This window comes from Typopeltis vanoorti, chromosome 7 (genome assembly GCF_054136105.1).
Source record: "Typopeltis vanoorti isolate ZY-2024b chromosome 7, IOZ_Tvanoo_1.0, whole genome shotgun sequence".
Classification (NCBI taxonomy): Eukaryota; Metazoa; Arthropoda; class Arachnida; order Uropygi; family Thelyphonidae; genus Typopeltis; species Typopeltis vanoorti.
Genome location: NC_143555.1, coordinates 128,042,820 through 128,062,955, shown reverse-complemented (window position 1 = coordinate 128,062,955; position 20,136 = coordinate 128,042,820). Strand labels below are relative to the sequence as shown.

General features: G+C 38.1%; 1 non-coding gene across 1 annotated transcript; it reads left to right on the top strand.

Moving 5' to 3' along the window:
- Positions 1-16,430: 16,430 nt before the first annotated feature.
- Positions 16,431-16,537, top strand: LOC150105059 (U6 spliceosomal RNA). Its single transcript, XR_016548636.1, has one exon. It is a non-coding gene; the product is annotated as a U6 spliceosomal RNA (small nuclear RNA).
- Positions 16,538-20,136: the final 3,599 nt, after the last annotated feature.

Below are 20,136 nucleotides of genomic sequence, written 5' to 3'. Positions count from 1 at the left end.
GTGTTTCTTCCTATATCTACTGGGGATGAGTAGACAGAAGTTTCCTCATTAGTTCTTCTTCGTCTAGATTCGAAAGTACTGTTAGAGCTTTGGAGAATTCGTCTATACCTTTTTCACTTAGTTCAGGAATCATTGTTTTTAGTTGGTTTTTTGTTGTCTTCCTTATGTTTGGGAAAGTTATATCCCCCCATCTGATTCCAAAGGTCCCATAGTCCCTGGTGATGACGTAGGGCGGCCCTCTGGTATCTACTACGTTTTGAATTTCGTCTGGGTGGTTGACTCGGAGGGGGAACTCCAAAGGCTCTTGGGCGTCATCCTCATCGGAGGTCGTCCCTTCATCATGTTTGGTCTTTTTCCCTTCATTTTCTTTCAGACTACCTGGTCGTTTCCCTTTGGTGACTTTGGCGATTTCTATAGGCTTCGATATTTTTTTTAATGATTCAGCCTCTTTGTGGCTTCCTGGGCTTTCTTTGTGCTTAGGGAGGCAATGCTGCTCCATGATGGTGGGGTGCTCTCTCTAAAATCCTCACCTGAGGAATCTTCAATCTCTAAGTCTGCCGTTGCCGGATGTTCTATGTTTTTTCCTTTACTAGGGCCTGCGATGGTGGCAGTTTCCCTCTCTTTATCTCTGGGTATAGGAAGAGATGGAACCTCCGGTGACGTTGGAGTTGTGGTAATAGCTTCGACTAAGGGAGTCGGGTCTTTACTTAGCTCTACAGCTGCAACCTCTGAAGGAGGAAGCGTAGATGGATCTTTATTTGGAAGGGGAGGAAAGTCTTCAGGAGACTTGGAAACGCTGCCCCTTGTACACTGTAAACGTCTGTGTTCGCCATTGGAGCAAAGGCTGCATGGTTCAATACAGGTAGGTTGGGAGTGGCCGATGATGCCACAATTCCCACATTTATTTTTCGGACATTCTTTTGCGATGTGGCCGTCAAGGCGGCAACGACTACAAAGTCGGGTCATGCCCGAGTAACTCGCCATCACGCTGTACCCTTGTATGATGATAAAATTGGGTATTGTTTTTTCCATCACTATCTTAATGCATATCCTGTCTCCAAGTTCGATGTTTTGATATTTAGGTAGGTATGACCTACATACTGCTTCTACGGTTCCGTACTTTTGGAACGTTGTTTTGAGAGTCGCGTCTGAAATCTCCGCTGGGAGCCTTTTAAGGTAGACATACTTTAAGTTATTATTTCTGAGGGCTGTGGGGTGGAAGAGTTCTCCATCCAAGACAATGCCTTCTTTGGTTAATTTGTCCTTTGTAGGATGATATTTGAGGGTGACCTCGTAGAGACCCTTCTGAAAATCCCAACAATTAATATTTTGGATATGTTGAACGTCAACTACTTTAATTAAGGACTCTGCAAGTTCTGCTGCATCAACGGCCTTCTTGAATGTAAAACGAACAGTTAGCTCCCGCGACGTTCTTGGTGACGTCATTATACTGGGAAGGGAGGGCCTAACCCTAGTGTCACAGCAAACCCGGGGTTTGCTGTGATCTGTGATCGATGCTTGATATCAAGGGTTTCTATGAAACCCACACGGATATCAAGCGTCTAAGAACAGATGCTACAATTTGCTCTTAGCCTAAGAGCTTTCGATGACGTCAGTATACGCACTTTGATCTTAGCCTAAAGGCCGAGACGCGATCCGGTTTCGACCTTATAAGCTCTGTATTACTTCACCCTTGGCATTTTTTAGGTCTGGTTCCCACTGAAGAGAACCTCAATAAAGGTTGAAACCGGTATGGGTAGTGACCATCACTTTAATGCATAGCATCATACATTTCCGCAAGGAAATGTGCTTTGCATTAGGGGAAAATTCTAAGGAAAGTGATCAGCTTGCTCCACCTTTATACAAGTTGCCTAGTTGCACTACGTGCAGCCAGAAACTTGCCTTACTTGTCTGTTTGCTTACTTGGAAAAAGGATTAAAAAATCTAGCTTATAAAATTGCTTGGTATCTTTAACATAATTTAACATAATATATACCCAAGGTAAAAAACTTTCTACAGATTGCATCCCTGTCTTACTCTGCTCTCTGTGTGGAACCAGTTGGTTAAGGTGTCCTCCACTCGTACTGCACTTTCAGATTTCTCGTACAGATTCTTTATTATTCTTATTCTTTTGTTGGGAATTCCAAATTCTTTCATAGTTTTTCCATAGTTCTCTTCTGCGTATTGAATCAAATGCCTGACGAAAGTCTATGAAATTTATATGGCAACTTTGGTTGTATACTCTAGTGTCTTTTCTATTAGCTGTCTTAAGGTGAATAAAGTTGATCAATTGTGCTTCGTCCTGATCTGAAACCTGCTTATTCTCCTAATGCTATAGTTCTATATATGGTTTAATTTGTTTTTGGAGTACTTTCGTAAAAACCTTACTCGGAATACTGAGGAGGCTAATGCCTCTGTAATTATTGCATTCTGTTTTATCTCATTTTTTATATATAGGAATTATAACTGATTTGGTCCAATCAGTAGGCAATGCTTAATTTTTGTAGATCCTTTCAAATAATGTTTTTAATGGTTCCCAAAGTTGTTCCTTCCCTGCTTTTAAGAGTTCTGCGTATATCTGATCAATATCAGGTGCTTTTCTAGTTTTAAATTTATCTATGCTGTGTGCCATTATTTCTTTGGTAAAGATATTTGTTTCCTCTTCCATTTCAGTGGCTGGAATTGTAATATCCTGAGAGCTGTTTTTATTATATAAGTCTCTAAAGTATTTTTCCTATCTGGCCATTCTTTTTGTTTAACTTTCAATTAGTTGTCCCCTCTTTGTTTTTGATCATTAGCATTTTTTGTTGTCTGTCTTACTAATTTGGTCTATTTGTTAATATAATCCATGGAGGTTATTTTCTTTCGATAGCTTCTCTGCCATTTTGCATTTTTCTTCTAACCAGTTATTCTTGTCTCTTTTAACTGGTTTTCTAATTTCTCTAGTTAATCTATTATAATCATTTCTGTTATAGTTCTGTTTTAATATTATGCTTTTCCTTTGATTGCTTAACCTTTTTACTTCATTTGAGATCCAATCCTTTTTATTTCTCTTTCTGTATAACCTATTGTATTTTCTGTCGATTTTAATATTATTTCCTAATTTGACCAATGTTCTTCCATGTTTATATTCTGTTTCGGTAGCTGTTATCAATCATAGCTATATAAAAACTTCAAATCTTTGCAACTCCAAACTTTATTTTAATATTTTAAAATAAATTAATTAATTAAAATAAATTTTTTAGATGTTTTATATAAAACATCTAAAAATGGTAGGTGGAAGGCCATCACTGAGTGGACCAACGCTGAGATGGACGGTCTTTCGCCTACGATTGAGTGGTCTAAGGATCGTCCGAATTTTTAGAGACGGCTTTACCTTAACATATGGCAATGCTGTAGCCAATGAAGTTCTAACTGAGGCTCGGCTATTGCTGTTACCCTCCTGCCATGATCAGAGCTTTAATAGCTCAATAACACCTAATCCCTACACTGTCCACTACAGATAACGGGGAAGATGAAAAGCATTTTGCTTCGCTCCTTTAAGACAGTCCTTATAAGGACTGAGAAACTTCCCGTGTAGTTGCCGGGATAAGAATAGCACCAATGTAGCTGATGCATGCTTGAGCATAGAGTTTTTTTTTGCTCCGACAGTCAGAGAACGGTTGTGGATTTTCTTCTCGGTAGAACGTGTTAATCAAATATGAGAAAGTTGGGTTTTGTAGTGTAGCAGCTAGATTAACTAGCAGAGACGTGATTAAAGTTATTAAATTACGGATTATACTGTATTTAAGAACAGCAGCAAAGGTAAGTGGACTGTAATTGCAACGAGGGCGATTCGTTAGGCCTAACAGCCGTTAGAATCGCCATTGTTAGCACATCTATTTCAGATCCATATATATATTTGCAGGAATTACTTGAGTTTATATGCAAATAGTTAATAATGAATGTGTTAGATTTGGACGCCCTCAGAGATTCTCTGGATGAAGAGCCAGCGCTTATTCTTGTAAATAAACTTCAAAGGAAGCTTAAGCTCAAATGGCCTTCAAACATGATAGCCATTATAGACATCTAGAGAGTCTATAGTGACATCACTATAGACTCTCTAGATAAAGGACTGGCATTCAGCTTCATAAAGAAACTCCTTAAGAAGTTTGAGCTTGAATGGCCTGACTTCCTAAATTTTTACTCTTTACCCGAGACTGATGAAGATCAAAATGAAGACGCTTCTCAAATGGAGGAAATATTAAATCTAGTCATCTCGGACTCTACTTATTCAGATTAAGGAGAGACGCACTCGCGCAAAAAAACGCAAAACTCTCGCCTCGGAGTCAGCAAACAAAATTGGCATAGATGAAGATGCCCCCAACACAGATTCCTCTGCCTCCATCAATGAAAAGGTGCCTCCAGTCATTCTTAGGGAAAAGCAGAGATGGACAGCTTTAAGAACCACCATGGCCAACCTGCAGATAAATTACTCCACTGCCAAGAACACAGAGGAGGGCATCAAAATTCAGCCCGCTACAGTGACTGACTATAGAAATTTAACCAAGGAGTTAGATGTAAGAAGTAAACAATACAATACCTTCACACTTACCTCGGAGAAAAATTTAAAAGTGGCACTCCGAGGAGTATCAGAAGACACTGAAATAGCTGCTGACCTCAACATGCAAGATCTGCCTCCCATAAATGTCTGTAGAGATCTGTAGCAGAATGTACAGATCAAACAAGACCCCCAATGCCTCTAGTATTGGTGGAAATACACAATGTCTATAAAAATATTTATAATTTAAAGACAATCTGTGGGCTTAAGGTCTCACCGGAGCCAATTAGGAAGAGGGCCTCTTCTGGGCAGTGCCATAGATGCCAAAAATTTGGTCATGACCAGAAGTTGTGCAAAGCTCAATACAGATGTTTAAAATGTGGTGACACCCGCCCCACACATACCTGCTCCAAGCCAAAAACCACCCCGTCTAAGTGCGCTAATTGTGGTGGCTCCACCCTGCAAATTACAGAGGGTGCATTTGCTACCCAAAAAAAAACAGGCAAACTGAGTTAATCAATCAATCTACCTCACTATCAGAAACGAGAGCTCCAGAAGATCAAGTTCATCAGGCTCCTATTAGTTTGAACAAGATGACAGGTGTTCACCCACCATCAACTGAGCCCCCCCCCAAGAAAATAAATCTTCAACACCAAACAAGAACATATGCTGACGTGCCCCGCCCCCAAAAAGCAGTCCCTGACCAGAATATGCCAAATCCACATTCAAATATAACAGCCATCATCGCCTCTTCTCTTGTAAATATGTTACAGGATTTCAGTAATGCAAATCCATCACTAAGCACTACAAAACGTTTCTTGCAGCAAACACAGTCCATTTTATCTGCACTCTCCAATGCATAGGAAAAAATTTACCACAGATTCTGTAATGATTATTGCATGGAATGCCAACTGCCTTAAAAATAAAATACTAGAAGTGCTGGAATTCCATGACAGATATAATCCGGATATATTATTAATTAATGAAACTCACCTGTGACCTGCTGACAATCAATGATATCAGCTTTACAGGAATAGGAATGATAAGCTGGATTACATAGGTGGTGGTACAGCCATCCTCATCAAGGTATCAATGTGTCACAGGTGTCACAGGTATCAATATCATCATAAACTCTGTCGGAAACATAAAATTCTATATGCTGCTTATAACCCACCATCAAAAACATTGCTGACCACAGATCTGGATGCTATCTTCGGCGTTAAACTACCGGTTATTATCGCTGGAGATTTAAACGCAAAACATCACGCCTGGAGCAGTAGGTCTATAAATAGGAATGGCCGCATCCTCTTTAACTACACAAGCTCAAATTGCGCAGCTGTGGCTGGCCCCTCAGTGCCAACTCACCACAGTCCCACTGGCTCATCCGACGTCTTGGATCAGAATGTCAACCTGAAGTACACCCTGGAATCATTGAATGAATTATCATCAGACCACAATCCTATTCTGCTCAAACTGGGTTATCAGAGGGGATTTCCCCATTCGCCTCGCACCTTCATTCCCTGGGAAAAACTATCCAAAATGCTTCCAAACTACATTGATCCGTCCCTCATATTAATTCCAGGGAAGAAATTGATTCTGCAGTCAATAAACTTACTGATCAAATCAACACAGCCATAGCATCTATCACCTGAAATTCAATTGCTTTCAAGCATAAACGACTACCAGATGACATAATGAACTTAATCAGGAAAAAAAAATAAAGCAAGGAAAAGATACCACAACACCAGAGCACCCCCAAGACAAAAAATATCTCAACAAAATGAACAGTGCAGTGAGAGATGCACTTAAAGTCCACAGAAACAAACTATGGGAAGATAATTTAGCCTCCATATCACCTGGTGATCAAACCGTCTGGAAGTTCCTGAGAAACATCAAAAACAAAAACAAATCTCTTCCTCCTCTGAAATCTGACCTGAACATTGTTTACACAGATGCAGAAAAAACTGAAACTATAGCTAAAAATTTAGAAAAACAGTGTAGCCATCATACAATAATCTAAATTTCAATCATATTTACAAAGTCCACCGCCACGTCAGACACGTGTTAAAACGGCCTGATACCTGTACCAGCCAACTCACACCTACTTCCCCAGCTGAAATTTATGACATTCTAAAGAATTTAAAGAATAAAAAAGCTCCAGGGCCTGACGGCATATCCAACAAAGTTATTAAACTGCTACCCCGAAAGGCCATCGTATATCTTACAACAATAATAAATGCTATGTTCAGGTTTAAGTACTTTCCCTCTGCATAGAAATTGGCAGACGTAGTTCCTATATACAAACCAGGCAAGGATCCTCAGCAGCCTCAAAGTTATCGTCCCATAAGTCTGATTTCCAATTTGGGCAAAATAGCAGAAAAAGCTATCCTTTCCAGAATTATACTTTGAGTAAAAAAATCAAACATCCTTCCTTCGGAACAGTTTGGTTTTCCCCAGTTTCACAGTACCACCCAACAAATTCATATACTAATCAAATTCATTACCACAAGTTACAATTGGCACCAATACAATGGAGCAGTTTTTCTTGACTTAGAAAAGGCGTTCGACAAATTATGGCACTTTGGACTACTATACAAGTTGATTTTAGCTGGCATTCCATTAGATCTAGTCCAAATTATAAAGTCATTTCTTAGCGACAGACGAATACAAGTCAAACTAAATGATATATTATCTACCCAGCGACGCATTTTGGCAGGAGTGCCTCAAGGGTCCCTACTGGCACCGATACTTTTCACGATTTACATGGCGGACATTCCGCACAATCCAATGTCATAAATCATTGCCCTATACGCAGAAGACACAGCTATACTAACCAGATCTATTAAACCGCACCTTGTCACTGCTGGACAGAAAACTAATCTTCAGTCCACATATAAAAGCCTCATGTACAAAAGCATCAAGAGTCATTGCACAGCTTGACCCTCTTATCAATAAGAATAGCAAGCTGGATACCAAAATAAAACTGCTCCTTTATCAGTTGATGATTCGACCCATTATTACTTATGCATCCCCAGCCTGGAGCCACACCTCAAGTATAAATATCCTCAAACTACAAAGTGCAAAACAAATGTCTCCGCATGATCTTAAACGCACCATGGTATGTCAGAAATGTCCAACTCCACCGGGAGACACAAATATCCACTACATCTACTCTTTCCTGCAGTCTTCAGCAGTAAAGTTTTTCTCAGCATCCTCTTCACATCCAAATGAATTAGTGCAACAAGCAGCAAATTATGATGAAACTGACTTCTCCAAATATAGGAGACCCAAGGCCATCCTACTTCCAAATGAAGATCTTTAAATTGCTCCCACTCAGGCAGAGCACTTAGCTCATAAACTCTTCCCTATACAGCAACCTTATCAGATAGCAGGGATTATAAAAGCATTTTGCTTCACCCTTGTAGTCAGCAACGTCTTGCGTCTTGCTTGAGTATAATTACCTGGCACTGAATTATCGTTTAGGTGAAATTCCAGAGAGAGGCTGTTTCAGTGCACACACGGTTAGGTTGACGTCTGACACTTTCCCAAACTGGGATAGATGGAGCGTGGAATTTTTGTTAGTTATGGACTGCGTTCGCACGTTTCCCTTCATGGTCAAATCAAAATTTAGTACCTGTGTTCTGCTGTAAATTATAAAATTTTTGTGGTGAATTGTTTATTTTATTGTTGTTCGTAATTACGTGATTATACTTTATTTAAATAAGGGGATATTAAATCCCACATTGTTTTAAAACCGAATAAGAAACTCAAAGATTGGAATCAGAGAGTTTTAAATTCGGTTTTAAAACAATGTGGGATTTAATATCCCCTTAATTTAAATAATATTTATATCGCCGAAAGAAGCCTGTTGGCTCTTTATATTTAAGTAACGTGATTATACTTTTGTTCGTGGGAAAAAAAAAAAAAAAAAAAAAAATATATATATATATATATATATATATATATGTTAAGAATACCAAGTAATTTTTAAACCTGGTTTTACTCCATTTCCCAAGTAAGCAAACAGACAAAAAGTCAAGTTTGCGCCTGCAATTGATGCAAGTCTAACTGATCCTACAGGTAGTGCAGGACCAGGGCAACTCGTGGCAAAGGTGGGGTAAGCTCCGATCACTAATCTTAATATTTACCCTTAATGCCAAAACACATCTCCAAGAAGGGGATGTATGATGTTTTGTATTAAAGGCAAGGGGCCACTACCCAGACCGGTTTCGACCTTTATTGAGGCCTCATCAGTGGGAGCTAGGCTAGAAAATACCAAGATTTAGTAATACAGTCCAGAGATTTTTATTTAATAAGGTTAAAACACATTATGGCAACTTGTTCTGGTAAAATACTTGTGAGCTCTGTATTACTAAATCTTGGTATTTTCTAGCCTAGCTCCCACTGATGAGGCCTCAATAAAGGTCGAAACCGGTCTGGGTAGTGGCCCCTTGCCTTTAATACAAAACATCATACATCCCCTTCTTGGAGATGTGTTTTGGCATTAAGGGTAAATATTAAGATTAGTGATCGGAGCTTACCCCACCTTTGCCACGAGTTGCCCTGGTCCTGCACTACCTGTAGGATCAGTTAGACTTGCATCAATTGCAGGCGCAAACTTTATTTACTTTTTGTCTGTTTGCTTACTTGGGAAATGGAGTAAAACCAGGTTTAAAAATTACTTGGTATTCTTAACATTTATTATACCCAAGGTAAAATAATCGTGTGTCCGGACAATTCATCGCAAATATATGTGGGGAAAAAAAAAAAGAAGAATAATCCAGTATGCAGAAAAAGTGAAATCATTTTCATCCACGGGATTCAGTTCGGCGATAGTACGGAACCCTATATATATATATATATATATATATACAGTATTTCTGATTTCCGAAAGGCTGCAATGGCGTGTTGCTTTCTCCACCTTTGCTACGAGTTGCGATGGTGTTGGACTTCCTCTGGGATTAGCCGAACTGTCTGTTACTAAAAGAAAGAGCCATACAGTTTCATTTCGGCGATGTAAAATTACATTGGCAAAGTGGATATTAGAACCAACATTATTTCAACGCCGAATGTTTCTAGAGACTATGAAAGTTTCGTAAATTGACCTTTTGTAAGTCTTCTGACCGTGGTTAACCGCGGATAAGGGGGGGGGGGAATACTGTATTTTAAAAAATTAAGAAATATTTTTGAAAATTTTTATTCAATATAAAGTTATTCATCGCGGATATATTTGAAAAATATATATATATTTCTCATATAAGAAATATTTAAAATAAATATTTTTCAAAAAATTTAAGAAATATTTAAAAAAAAAGAAAAAGACTCCGTCTCCACCATTCAATCATTTGGTAATTGAATGGTGGAGGTCCCTCCCTCGATGAGCTCTTGGACTTCCTGGAGGTGTCAAATAATAATAATAAGTAAGAACGTTATTAATATTCTTTCTTACTACTACAGGCTCTGTAGATGGAATATTACAGAACTGCGATAGGATGGTTAGGGAGAAAGAGCCATATTTAAGAATATTTAGGGAGAATAGTTATATCCAACTAATATTTATAGTTAACTATTAACATATTAATAGTTAGAATAGTTATTAGGGAGAATGAAATATTCCAGAATAGTTAAGGAGAGAGGGCACAATATTTAAGAATATTTATTCTTCTAACCGCTCACTATTCTTCTGTTCTGCGCATTTAGACATCCATCCAGGTGTGATGTATTTTTTTATCTGAACTAATTCAGAAAGTGATGTTTCAGTTATTGAATACACGTGTATTTTGAAAATGATTTCACTTTTTCTGCATACGAAAGACATGGTTACACGTTTAAGATCATAAGTTCACTTTTGAGTAATTATAATAAAAAATGATACGTGTCATGATACCTGAATATGAGTGGCTTGGGTTTCTTAAAATTACTTTCAATCTAATTTTTCAACAGTAATACAAACGAGCGTTTAAAACAGGAATCCATCCGAATCTAAACCTCGTCAGAGACATTAATAGCAATACACATTGGGAAAAGGGGGGAAATGTACCTGATAAACTTAAATTCATCGAGAAAAAAAAAATCTCCGGTGTACATGTCACATGAACGCTGTTGAATAATTTACAATTTAATCTCTACCAATGTCCTATGCATTACATCTTGCATTCTTGCGGGGAAATAAAAACTAAATTAATATTAGGTAGATGTCCGTCCTGTCTCTAAATGGGGTTACTAGCTTTGCTAGATATTTAAAGAGAATGGTGCAAACATCCGCTTTAAGCCAATCTGTTTATGGAATCATTTGAAAAACAAGTCTCGAGGTGGAGGGGAGATTAGGAATTACATCACAACTTTGATTACGCTATGTGGATGGGGCTTAGATGATGAACTAAGCCAGACTTACTGAACTTTCCAATCATCTTAGTATTCATTTTCGCATAATGTTGAATGTTCAGTTCGAAAACAATAGATACTTGTGGTTTTTTAAAAAAAATTTTTAGACATGCTCCTCTTGGAGTTCTCTGAACGGAATAAGCTTATTAATCCAGTCTACAAAAAACCAAGGCACACGAGAAGATATCCATGAAACATCCCGCCACCATCCCGTCACACAAGAAATTGGTATGAAAACACATGAGACAGAGCATATTAATATTTTCCGTGGTAAGGATTATATAAAGAAAATAAGGTTTCAAAACACGAACATTTCATTTTTCCAAAAAAAAAAAAGAAAAAAGTTATAATAAAAAAATGATATAGTAGCGAACATCCTAAAAGAGATAAGCAGAAAAACAGAATATAAGTGGCACGGTATCGTAAACTTTAAAGATGGGAAATAAAAACAAAAATGCATAAATCTGCATTATCGGCACATAGTTTGTTCGTCAGAGCACATCGGAAATGTTAAAAATATATATAATCAATTCAACGATAAACAAGGTATGATCTTCAACCTTAGGTTTGCTAGCTTTCATCAAAACTTCTCGTTCTACATATCAGATATAGTTATTATAATACAGTGTGAATTGCGCATGCGCAACAGTTAGTCGCTTTCAAATATTGTTTTTTATATTTATTATTTTTTTTTCAGTCTTGAAGAAGCGTATATATATATATATATATATATATATATATATATATATATATATATATATATATATATATATATATATATTGTGAGTTCAACAAACTTCATCATTGGCCTGTAGAGTAAGATAGGCTGAGAGTCAGCAGATAGTAGGAGAGGAAATAAAGATAGAGTGCATTTTGCTAGAGTAGGTAAAAGAGGCCTCAGTTGACCTGTTTTAGCTGTATGCCCCCCAGGGGCGTTTCTAAAACGGTGGTTGATTTTTCACTTTTAAAAAAAGGAAAAATCCTAAAAACGAAACATGTAACATAAAAACAACAACAAACAAAAACAAATCTAGAGAGGTAAACTTAGAGGTGGAGGAAGGATCTGGACCGAGTGATGCAGCTCACAAGGAACTGCACCGCCTCGCTGTAAGCCTTCGCCGCTCGGGTTCTCAGGTCCTCCCCCACCTGTGAGAGCTTAGTACAGAAAGGCTGAATACAGAGAGACTGAATATTTAGTACAGAAAAACCCTCAATGTGGTTACTGTTCCTTTCTTTTGTTGTGGGCTGTTATGATTCTTTTGGCCACCTCACTTCCCTTGGCCATGTCTAGTTTGCAGAGAGCTATATAGAACGCCGAAGCTGCCTCCTCGTCTATATCCAGGGCTACCTCTACTTGCTCAGGGGTGATTTTGCTGATGTCATCAACAAAGAAGTCACCCCATTTTGCACTGACGATGTCGGGTCCATATTTCCCTGTGAGGAGGAGTTCAGGTTCTCCTACTTTATTTATTGCTTCGTGAACTTTTCTGACACCCCCGGCATACCTCTAAGGAGATGTCTTAGAGTCTCCCCTGCTTTTGCATAAGGGAATTCTGGATGTTCGTTTTCAGATACCTTTGCTGTTTTGGGATTTGTCAGCTCTTCTTCCTGCGGACTTAATGGCCGTTTGGAAGTGTTGGTGTTCATCTCCATCTCTACTTCAGCTTCTTATACGTTATCTGAGTTGGCGATGTCTGTATTGGCAGTGGTAGTTCCGCTTTCGTTCGTGGGAGTTACCATGATGGTTTCTGCAATTCTGGTAGGTTTCCCTCCCTTACGGGACCTTTTCGTTGTCTTGGACATGGCAGCATGATCAGGAGTGGCCTCAAGAGGCGGAAATTTTTCCATGTTGTGACCTTTTCATTACTTGGTTTTGTTGCTGATGTGATTGCGCCACCCATCCTCTCTGCAAGGGTTCTGGATGGGCAGGTGTCAGCTTTGTGGTCAGTGACCCCACATTTCAGGCAAGCTGCCTCACATTTTTCCTGGTTGTGGCCTGTTTTTAGGCAATTTCTGCACTTTATTCGAGTGCAGTCTGCTCCAAGATGATTGAAGGCGCCACATCTAAAGCATTGCTTTTTGACGCCTGGGTAATTTACCATTACCCGGGCAGATCCTATGAATACAAAGTTAGGAACTTCTGTCCTCATTTCAAGAGAGATGGTTACCTCCCCTGACTTCCACTCAGGATTGTCGATCATTATGGACTTGGATTTCCTTAACAACGCCCCACTTCGAGAATATGCTGCGGATGATGTCATCGTTCTCAGCGTATTCTAAACGGGAATCTTGGTATCTTCAGGGTTCTTAGTATGCTCCCAACCATGAAGGGAGATACTTTCGTTTTCCCACAGTCAAAGCCTTGGAGTCATTTTTCTTTGGTCTCCATGTTTTTGGTAACCACCTGGTATCTTCCTCCCTCGTAGGGGGTAAATCCAAAGATGTTTCCTGCACCCACGCAGTCTATAATTGCTTTTGCCATCGCCCTTGCCGGTATTGTGGCGTCAACCTCAATTCCGAGGGTACTCACACGTGGCAGAATGGAGGGCATGATCAGATGATGGGGGGGGGGGCTAACTATTCCCACCACCAAGTGTTTTCTATTGCCCCAGTCCGGGGTTTGCCCTATCTGTGCTGGTCAGTTAATATCGCGAACGCCGGTGGAGTCCGTATTCGATGTTAACCTTGCAACACAGATACGTAACCTTATGCAGATAATGGCTAACACTCTGAAGTATAACCACTCTTTTTTCACATAAGAAATGATGCAATCCAATATGTTGCATATTGAAACTTAAATTGTTCAGGAAACAGTCCGTGTGACGTATATACTGGACGTAAATACTACAAATAACACTGTCCCAATTTACAGCTGTGTCCTGAAAAAAATAAAATAAACCTCTTGCACTCAAAGCCTTCGAACAGCAGGTATGCATTTCACTAAAATAAATTCTTGATGCTGTCCACTCATAGATGACCCCTCCATCAGAGACTTACCTTCAACCTCTATCTCACAGTGGCAATGTTTCAGCTCTGTATTTCCACGATCTCTACTCTCAAAGCTAAATAAAGTGAGTCTAGTGAATTGGCAAACATATTACTTAAATTAAGGGGATATTAAATCCCACATTATTTCAAAGCCGAATAAGAAACTCAAGGATAGAAATCTGATCTAAGAGTTTCATGCTATACATAAAGGTTTAGGTTAATGTCTGATCTGGAAACCCCTAGAGATTGAAAACGTAGAATATTTCAACTCTCTGCACGAGGCCTTATAAGCCATGTCTGGTTTCATGCCGGACAAAAATAAATAAATAAATAAAATTAAAATTGATCTCCCACCTAATATTACACCCATGTAGAATCCATTGTGAATTCGAACTCATGATCTATTGGTTGAGAGTGCATTATCCCCAGCATTACATAGCGCCTCCGTAGCGCAATTGGAAGAACAACGGTACATTGCACCCTTCGATTGGAATAGGCCTAAGTTCGATTCTCGTCGCGATGGGAGGAATCTTTACCTGGCCGATTTTAATCGGAGGTGAGTTAGCCGATCTCATACGGAGGTATCATGGTTTTTTCGCCCGGAAACTCGGGTTTTTCATCCCGCATACAGATAAATCGCGCCTTCAGAACACACGCAATTTACAGACAACAAATACTAGTTGTGGAGGTGGGCGGTAGATGGCGTTGATGGAGATGATTCGTAGTAGAGGTTGGGTGTAGTGGTTGAGACAGTTGTAGGTGTCCTCCCGCGATGAGTCTTCGGACTCCTTGGAGGTGTCACGAATAATAATAATTACATAGAATTCTGCATTATTTTGAAAACTCCGTTAAGTCTTCATAATAATGAAAAATGATTCTAATTTATTTTTCAAGTAATTTTGTCTGAAAACTGAAAGCAGTTCATATCCGATTCATATGAAAAAGAAAGTTTAGTAATGAATCCAGCTGAAGTGGCGTTCCAACGATGATATGTGCTTCGTATTATGGAATACTTCGGCAAATGATCAGAGCATAGGCCACCTTTACCACCAGTTGCCTCAGACCTGAAAAAATTTCAGGAGCAAATTTGACTTGCTTGCTTGTTTGCTTACGTGAGGAGGGGGGGGTTGAACCCAAGTCTTGTATATAAAATTTCTTGGTATCTTTAACGATAATATCCATTAGTTAGAAATTCTCCTAAATAAAAGGTAGACCTTCTAACTTGTAGTCTAACTTGTGACTCTTGGTGCATTATTATTCTTCTTCCTTTATTTTACAAACATTTTAATAGTAATATAAATAATAACTGTGAAATAAATATTTACTTTTTTATTATTAGAATTAACTCTAATTTTCGTTTAGTATAAAGAATATAATTTAAATAATATTCTTACACCAATTTGTATCGTAGAGTTATATTATATAATAATTAACAGCGAAAATGTGTCAGCAATTTTTTCTTCGTTATTTGTTATATTCAAAAATGTCTGGATGAGAGTAATTCTCTCGCTTTAAATTAAAAAGAAAATTTATTTATTTATATTTATTTATTTCGTAAAGTTTTAAGCTTTTTTCATGCGCGAACTATTTAAATTAAATTTCTTTTCAGGGGGCGAGTTAAGTTATATTTATTTATATTTATTTATTTCGTAAAGTTTTAAGCTTTTTTCATGCGCGAACTATTTAAATTAAATTTCTTTTCAGGGGGCGAGTTAAGTTATATATTCGAGTAAATAAGGAACAATATGTACAGCAATTCGTAAATTTTTAAAGAGTTCAAAGAACCTGAAACTTTCTCCATCTTTTCAACGAGTTGCCCGGGTGTTGGACTATCTCTGGGATCTTGACTGTTACTAAAAGAAAAAGCCGCACGGCTTCATTTCGGCGATGTAAAATTACTTCGGCAAAGTGGATATTAGATTCGACATTATTTCAAAGCTGAATGTTTTTAGAAACTATGAAAGTTTCGTACGTTGATCCTAGAGCTTAAGAGAAAACAATTCTCAGCCTAACCGATTTGACTTCAGCTACTAGGTAGTGCAAGCTAAGTTAACTGGGGGGATGCCGAGGATTGTATTCTCTCAGGTCAACAACTTACGAAACTTTCATAGTTTCTACAAACATTCGGCTTGAAATATTTGCCAATGTAATTATAAATTGTTTATTTCTGGAATTTTCATTTAATATAAAAGGGGACATCCGTTGTTCTCAATCAAGAAAGAACTAGGTTTTTCCCCCAGAGAGCAGTGAGTGAACCAAGACAATCTGTTGGTGATGTTACCACCGAACACTTAATTTTGTCAACCCGATTCAGTTGTTTTGCCTAGTTGCTTTGCCAGATAAAATATGAAAAATTAATATTTTATAAATATTATGGCGATTCATATATTATTTTAAATATATTAAAAAGTTTATAATATTTTCATTAAATGTATAAATTTATATATTAAGTTAAATACCTTTTAGTTTTAGTAAAATATTATCCGACTATGAAGAGTATTGAAGACTATTTCATTACGTATTTGCTTCGGCAGTACATATACTAAAATTGGAACGATACAGAGAAGATTAGCATGGCCCCTGCGCAAGGATGACACGCAAAATCGTGAAGCGTTCCACTTTTTTTTTTTTTTATTGATTAATATCAATTCCTTCATTATTTTTTGCAGAATTTTTCTGCTTATTTTTTGCCCATCATAACAGAGAAAACATGTTTTAACGACAATCGATATATAAAGCAGCCTTTTTTTCCCCAACCTATTTACCCGGAAGGAATAGTTGAAATAATTGCCTTCTCAGGAACCCCTGCATAAAAATTATTATATATATTGTATATTATCGGTTTGTTTTATTTTCTATTGGGAGTAGGCGACGTCATCTTACAATAACTTTTGGTGAGTGAGGGAGTGTTTTAATCTTCATCCCAATCAGATAGTAGGCCAAATACTATCATTAAGTAGTTGGAGTAGAAGAAGATGGTCTGAAGTAGAGGAGATGGAGGGTTGTGTATAATGGAGTAATGTTAATTCCCATTATGAGTTGTGTGACTCCTTGTCACGTAATAACAGTAAAATATATTTTCATTTAGTCAGGTGGCTGCCTGGAGGCATTTCCTGAAATACGAACTGTAGAAGATTACTCATGGTTATATAACTATGAGCAGCATTCATGCAATGAATTTTTTTAATGTGTGAGAGAGAGAGAGTTTTTTTTTTTAATTTACGTAACTAAGAAACCTAAGAAAGGTTGTAGTACTTTAGTACCAGGGATAGAGTAAGGAGTTATTTCTATTAATTTTATATTTTTATTATCAGTGTACAAATACATAAATCTGGGACTGTGCACCAAAAACCTTCATAAGAATATTTCATGCTACCCAGAAGAGAACAAACTGATTAATTAATAACCCCCGACAGATTCATTCCAGTCTCTCTCTCTCTCTCTTTGTGTGTGTGTCTTGGATATTGTGTTTCTGCACAGGACCATCGTAACCAGCTAGGCCTAAGGCAATGTCTAGGAGTAGCAAATCGGCCTTCAGAACACACACAATTTACAGACAAAAAATACTATTGATGCGATGATGGGCGTTGATGGTAGTAGTGGAGAGGATCAGATGTATTTAGCGAAGTAGAGTAGTGTGCGCTCCCACGATGAGTCCTTTTACTCCTTGGAGGTGTCACGTAATAATAATAATAATAACTTTCTGCAGAAATGGCTACTATCATTGCTCTGTTCTCCCCCCCCTCCAACTAAGAACAAAAGCAGCTGATGGTCAACATCCATTTACTGTCCATCGTCAAACTTATCGAATCTTTTTTTTTTCTTCTACTATTTTTTCTTCTTACTCAAGCATATATATATATAAAACTGCACAACTATAAAATAATACTTCCTATAATTATAATATAACACGTATTCATTGTGGTATTATATCCGAAATATATAAATAATCGAATTATTATTTTCTTCCTCCGAAGGTCTTTAAAATGATTTACTGTTACTCGGTTCCATTCTGCAATTCATCTAATTATTCTTTGTTTCCCACAATTTTCCAAAGAGTTTTCATTTCCGTAGCAGAATTTTTTATTTTTTTTATCTTAACACTTTCCCATGCATGAAAGTGTTATTACACTTCTTTCAGATATAATTTTGAGATTTTTATTTTTTCGATATTTTTCTGTTTAATCATAAAGAAATCTTATTTGCTTAAAGCAAACAAGAATTCTGTTGTTTCATTTCATTTTCTTTTATTCCTTCTGAGTTATCTGGATTCCTAAATATTTAAAATTCATTACTGGTTCAGTCTTTAAGAACGGAGACCAGAAGGATTGCAGTAACTATCGTGGCATCTCTCTGCTCAGCCTGCCTGGGAAAGTGTATGCTAAGTGCTTGGAAAGACAGTGCAGGAGCATAGTTGAGTCAAAGTTCCAGGAAGAACAATGTGGCTTTCGTCCTGGTAGAAGCACAACTGACCAAATCTTCACTTTAAGGCAAGTCTTTGAGAAATCTTGGGAATATGCCAAGAATGTCTACACATGTTTTGTGGACTTGGAGAAGGCATATGACCGGGTTCCTCGGGATAAGCTTTGGCAAGTAGTACAGGAGTATGGAGTGGATGGTCAACTATTAGCTGCCATCAAGTCCCTGTATGAATGCCCAGAGTTTTGTGCCAGGGTAAACAGCACAAAGTCTGAACCTTTCACAGTCTCCGGTGGCCTCCGCCAAGGGTGTGTTCTGTCACCCCTCCTTTTCATAATATTTATGGACTGGATTGATAGGCACAGCCGAGGCAGTGAGTGTGTCAGAATTGGAAAATGTAGCATTGAACGTCTGCTTTTTGCAGATGACCTAGTTATGCTTAGCTCTTCCACAGATGACCTCCAGCGGACCCTGGATAGGTTTGTGGCTGTTTGTGCAAACGCCAGAATGAAGATCAGTGTGGCCAAAACTGAAACATTTGTGGTCTCAAGACAACCATCCCAGTGCACTCTAAATGTAAGTGGAGTCCCAATGAGATAGGTGGAGAAGTTTAAATACCTTGGGTCCATATTCACGAATGATGGAAAATGGGACGTAGAGCTAGATACTCGAATTGGCTTAGCAAGCTCAATATTGCGGGAGTTAAGCCAGAAGGCAAAGCTGGCTGTCTTCAATACAGTCTATGTCCCCATCCTCACCTATGGTCATGAGAGTTGGGTAATAACCGAAAGAATGCGGACACGAATCCAAGCGACTGAAATGAGGTTCCTTCGAGGGGTTGCGGGGCTGACAAAACTCGACAGAGTCAGAAGCTCTGCAATTCGGGAAACCCTCAATAGTCAACCGCTGCTTCTCCGTGTTGAGAGATCACAGTTACGCTGGTACGGGCACCTGGTCAGAATGCCACAAGAGAGGCTCCCTCAGCAGGCCCTCTTTGCCAAGCCAGAGGGTGGAAGGCCAAGGACTCGCTGGATAGATTATATCCAAAACCTTGAGTGGACACGTTTGGGAATCCCACCTGAACTTGGTGGCAGAGGATCGTGACAATTGGAAGTTCCTCTTGCAGCTTTTTCCCCCACAACCCAATTAGGAAGAGTGGGCCTTCAAGATGTATGTATGTACTTGTTCAGTTATTTTTTTGTTTATTTCTAACTTTCACGCGATTGGTTGCCTACTAATCACGAGTGTTTGCTCTTTTCTGTTGAAATTAAATATTTCTCTTGGTAAATCATTTTTTGTATACCGGCTACCATTACTACTTAATCTGCATAGTAGATTAGATTTGCTATATTATTATTAATCAATTTTTATTATATTTAACTTCTTTTCTTTTAGTTCTGTTATTATTTCATTTATTAAAAATTGAACGGTAGTGGACTTAATTACTTTCTGTAATTTTTTTCTTCATTCAATTTCTTGTGTTTCGTTATTGCCTTATCTGTTTTACATTAGACTTTATCTGTATAAGTATCTTTAATTCCCCCCTCCCCCATACACACACACCCACACTCCTAACTTCACTGTGGTAAGCAAGTGAACGGACAATGGGTGCAATGCATGAGCGGGGGGGGGGGGGGGGAGAGGGTAGAAGCCAGGACATCAAAAGACTAGCTTTAGATTGTCTTGGTTAAGGAAAGAATGTACATTGTAACCAAACTATTATATTATATTATAATTACATGGTATATTATTTTAAATATTGTAATTATAATATAATATTCAGTGAGTATATTTAGCGAAATTTT